The sequence below is a fragment of the Onychostoma macrolepis genome, chromosome 25 (genome assembly GCF_012432095.1).
Source record: "Onychostoma macrolepis isolate SWU-2019 chromosome 25, ASM1243209v1, whole genome shotgun sequence".
Classification (NCBI taxonomy): domain Eukaryota; kingdom Metazoa; phylum Chordata; class Actinopteri; order Cypriniformes; family Cyprinidae; genus Onychostoma; species Onychostoma macrolepis.
The window spans coordinates 14,500,485-14,506,282 of record NC_081179.1 but is presented as its reverse complement, the minus strand read 5'-3'; positions in this window follow the sequence as shown (position 1 = coordinate 14,506,282).

Sequence of the window (5,798 nt, the reverse complement as noted above, 5' to 3'; positions counted from 1 at the left end):
GATGTTTAGCAGAATGTCCGAGCTGCTCTCTTCCAAATAAATAAAGTGAATGTGGAAAAAGTCTTTTAAAAACATTCACTATTATTCAGAAATTTTGGGTCCAAAGGATTTTTTTAATGTCTCTTTTGCTTATCGATGTTGCTTTAATTGAATCAAAAATACTATAAAAACGGTAATATTGTGAAATTATATTACAATTTAAAATAACAGTTTTCTATTTTTATATATTTTAAATGTAATTTATTTCTGTGATGCAAAGCTGAATTTTCAGCAACATTACTCTAGTCTTCTATGTCACATGATCCTTAAAATACATAATATAATAATAAAAAATACCTTTTTGTCATTGGATATGCACTTATAAAAACATCATAAAGTGAAAAAGCAAAAACAATATTACAACAATAGATGATATAATTGTTTAATATATGTTTGTTAAATTTTAAAAACATGAAATAATTTATAACATTTAAATTGTAATGTTATACATACTGATTCAGTGATAATTTTCAAGCTATTGTCACAATTCTATATTTTCAGCAAAGCAGAATTATGAGTATTTCTATGCTGGTGTCACTATTGTCTTGTGCATGAGGGACTAGAACCACAATTTCAGTAATTATGCACAAAACGATTTACAGGTAATTGTAGAAGTACATCATAATTATAGGTGGGTTTTCACTGCAAAACAACACAAAAATGCCCCAAATATCACAAAAATCCTGGTGGGACTGAAAACTCTTACTTGACAGTCATGGTCACCATTCACTTATTGTATGGAAAGAAGCAGCTCTCACATTCTGATATAAATCACTCGGTCATTCAGGTTTCAAAGGGCATGAACGTGTGCACCTTTAAATATGTTAAAACTGGACCTGAGTGTGAAACTTTCACAGGGATATGTAATGAGAAACATTAATTGGTCTGTATGGTAGTTTCACTTCTGGATTTTTCTTAAAAAAAAGCCCCAACAGTGAACACACAAGGCTGCAGGAACCGACATGAACATCTTGCATTTGTTATTTCGATATCTCCCAGGGCCATTATTGAAAACTTCTCCTGCAACAGTGTTCTTCCTCCCTCTTCTGTGCCTGTTGGATATTGCTTCACAGTCTTAGTTCACGGCTATAACCAGTCACCAGAACAGATGGCTTCTCCAACTACAAGCTGTAATCATGTCAGATCCATCTGCTCTTACTCAATATCACTTCCTGCTTAGATGGGGCTCCACAGGACCCGTGTCACACCTGCAACTTCCTGTTTCCCCTCACCTGATTTCCTGCTCCACTGCCCCTGCTGTGATCATTTTTGTTCAAATATGAAAAGCTTTTAGAGAAAAGTTGCTCTGAATGAACGGATGGTTTGATGGATATATGCGAGTATGGATGAATGGATGGTTTCATGGATGGCTGGATGTGCAAAACAAAATGAGGCATCTTTGGTGGTTTTACATAACGATTTCTTCCCAAAATTTTCCCAAAAGGTGATGTGTTTCAATAATATCTTAAAGTAACCCAAAAAATGAAAGATCACTTGAACACCTTCGTGTTGTTCCAAACTTATATGAATTTCTTTCTTCTGTTGATAAAAAAGGTGTATTATTGAGGAATTTTCTAACCAATAATAACAACAACAACGAATACATTTATTTATTTATTTATTTATTATAAATAAATACAATAATAACAATAATCATCAACTTGAATATATACCTTGTTACTTTGTTGTAGTTGTTGTTGTTGTCAATAAGAAGTATTATTATTAATAATAATTAAGTATAATAATTGTTGTTGTTATTATTATTAATAATAATACACCTTAGCATTGAATTTACAAACTTTAATATTTTCTATTATTATTAACAATAATAATAATCAGAATCATAATTAACCGTAACCATCATAATATTATTGTTGTTGTTGTTGATGATAATATTATTGCTGTTGTTGTTAATAATAATAATAATAAATATTACTGTAAAACATATTATTATTATCATTATTAACAATAATAATTATGAGCATCATCATAATTAACTGTAAACATAAACTTGCTAGCTGTAATATTTATTATTGTTGATGATAATATTATTGCTGTTACTGTCAATAATAATAATATAAACAATAACAATAAATCTTACCATAAAACATGGTAACATATAATAAATGACTAATTATTTGCTTTATTATTATTATTAACAATAATAATTTTCAGCATCATAATAATTAACCATAACCATTAAACTTGCTAACTGCTAACTGTAAATTTTACTGTAATATTCGTATTCTTATTGATTATAATTTTATTGCTGTTGTTGTTTTTGTTAATAATAATAATAAACATTACCATAAAATTTGATATTTTTAATATTTACTTTATTATTATTATTTATAGTAAAGTGAAACCTGTAACCATGAAAAGCCTGAGGTTGATTAAATGGTAATAGAAATTTCATTTTTTAGGGTAAGCTTCCTTAAAGAGGATTTCATATATTAGGCAACTCTTCCAAAGTCTGGCACCAATCAGCCGCTGTATGGCAAAGTCAAACCTCTACCGTCGGGCGAATGCCGTAAACAATTTTCCTTTTGTTGTTAAGAAGTAAACTATTCTCCGCAGGATGCCTGATGAGAAGAATCCAGGAGATGGTCTCATACTGTGCAGAGGAATGTCACTCACTCTCGAGAGGCAGTTACCGTTCCTCATCAGCATATCAACCACTGCACATAATCTCAAAAACAAAACACATTTACATACTCGTGTGTCAGTCATTCATAATCTTGAATTTAAATAATGGGGAGAAAGGTAAGTGGCAGGCGGAATATGGAAGAGCTGGAGTGTTTATGGGTCTGTGTGTGATTGGTAATTAAGCTTGGGCTCTGTGTGGGTAATGTGTGTTGATTACTGGGCACTGACCAGTGAAATGTGAAGGACAGAGAGAGCAGTCGCTGCTGTGAGGGACCTACATTGAGTGCTTTTAAAGAGCCCAAGTCCCTCGTAAGCGCAGAGGCATCCATATTTCAAGCCGTACGGGACACATTTGCATTTTATAATTCGTATTTCAGGGTACTGTTTGTATCTCTTTTGCAAGAAGACAGTTATTATGAAAAATTAAATGCAGAATGCTTTCTGAATGTTTCTACAGTTTTATATCACTGTAAAATTGTGTAATCTAAAAATATTGTTTAGTATGTCTAATATGTCTCTAATTTGTAAAATGTTATTTAATGGTTTAAATCTACCTGGCTAGGTAACACCAGTAAAAGCAATTTCAAATATAAAAAGAGATCAAATATAAATATCTTCCTAAAGAAACACATTTTCAAATTGCACAGTGTTCAAACTTACCGGGTTCAACACAAGCTGATTTCTTTAAAAGCAATAGAAACTATAGTTATGGTCCACTCACAGTGGAAGTGTATTGGGCCAATTTTTTTGGATGATTTGCAAGTATAAATGTGAAGCTTATTATGTTGTCAAAGCACATATCTTTTCTGTTAAAACTTTTGTATTATTTGAGTTGTAAAGCTGTTTGAAACTTTCTTTTTTCCAGTGGTTTTAGGGTTCAGTGTTTCATTGCCATGGCAAGAATGTATAATTGGACATAACTTCACACAGAAAAGGCCAGTAAGTGAATTTTTTTCACACTAAAATCATGTTAATTTAACATATTGTTTATGTACTGTGGCTAAAGTATTGCAATAATAATAATTATTATTATTATAATATAAATGTTATTAATACCAGTAACATTAATAATAATAATATCCATAGAAATTATTATTATTATTATTATTATTGTTGTTGTAGAATATATTAAAGTTAACAAGTTTTATAGTAAGGATAATTATTAGCATTATTTATTATTAGCATTAAAATTTTTAAAATTACATTTTCATAAACTATTATGGATTTATGTAAAGTTATATTAAGTGTTTTATGTAAAGTTATATTAAGATTTGTATTAAAGTCATTTGTCTCGTCTAAGATTAATTATTAACATCATTTATTATTAGCATTATTGCTATTAGTAGTACACAATAACAATATTATCAATAATAATAATAATAATGCATTACCATTAATAATAATAATGACAATAATAAACAAGAATATCAAACATAATAATGATTAGTATAGTAATATTATTGCTATTGTAAAAATTCAGTATTGTGGACTAAAAAGTTTAATGCAAATTTGAATTTTTACACATTGGTTCTGTTCACTGCATCGTTGCAACTCTTTTTTCAATGTTGCTTTTTATAAATAAACGAAGGGGCACGTGGAAATTAATTTTGTGGTAATAAGCATTATTATTTTATTATACATAGCAATTACATATTACAGTTCTAAATAAAAAGCTGAGTTATAAATTGAGTACACTCATAGGGATAACTGAAATAATTTTTCTAATGTGCACCGTAGTGGACTAGCCTTGAATAATCCAAAGGTTCGTGAGGCAAATGTCATACCTAACCCTTTCCCACCAGGCATGAACTCTCGAGGTATGGAAGTCACGGCCAACAGACTGGATCTCAGCGTTCCCTTCCTCTCTTTTGTCCCAGGGGTCTGTCTGTGGCGTCCATCCAGGTCGAACGCGCAGGTGAGCCCATGCTGTATCTCTGCTCGGGACCTGTGCACCCTGCCATCTGGGCAGGTGCTGCTCCTATGTCCTATCCTCCGATTCGTTTAAAATCCCGGCTGGTGGGTCAGTGCCCCGTGTGCAGCGGAGTGCTGATTTCAGCTCTGAGAGGGGCTGGGGGCCAGCAACCCCTCTGAGAGGCAAGATAGTAGCATGACATTAAAAAGGCTTCTGGGTCATTCTTCATAACAGGTCTAATCAGAAGCGTCATGCTCATTCAAACAAACGGTGCCCCCCTCAGATTTGTTTATTTATTTATTTATTTTTAGCCATTTTTTTATATGCTACCGTCCAAACATTTGGGGTCAGTAAGGTATTTTTTTGTTATTGTTATTATTTTATGTAGTTTAACTTAAAAATTAATAATTTCATTTAGTAAGGATTCATTAAAATGACCAAAACATTTTTTAAAACTTGCTATTTATTAAAGAATCCTGAAAAACAAATCACTGTTTCCACAAGAATATTAAGCAACACAACTGTTTTCAACATTAATAATCAGAAATGTTTCTTGAGCACCAAATCAGCATATTACAATGATTTCTGAAGGATCATGTGACACTGAAGACTAAAGTAATGATGCTGAAAATTCAGCTTTGCCATCACAGAAATAAAATATGTATTAAAATAGAAAACTGCTATTTTAAATTGTAGTAATATTTCACAATATTAATATTTTATGTATGTATATGTTATTTTCATGTATTTTTGATCAAATAAAGGCAGCATTGGTGAGCTTAAACTCTTAAAAATAAAGGTGCTTCACGATGCCATAGAAGAACCTTTTTTGTCTAATTGGTTCCATAAAGAACCTTTAACATCTGAAGATTATCCAGATTATTAAAAGATAAGAAAGAGATGATTCTTTAAAGAACCTTTGACTGAATGGTTCTTTGTGGAACCAGAAATTGTTCTTCTGTGGCATCGCCGTGAAGAACCTTTTGAAGCACCTTAATTTTTAAGAGTGTAAGAGACTTCTTTCAAAAACATTTTAGAAATCTTGTCAACCCCAAACTTTTGAATAGTAATGTATAATTGAAAAAATGTTTAATAATATATATATATATATATATTGTGAAAAATGATTTTCAAAACTGTAGATAAAGATTATTGGAGTATGTTTTACAAGAAAATACTATTTCAGTTTTTCTACTTAATT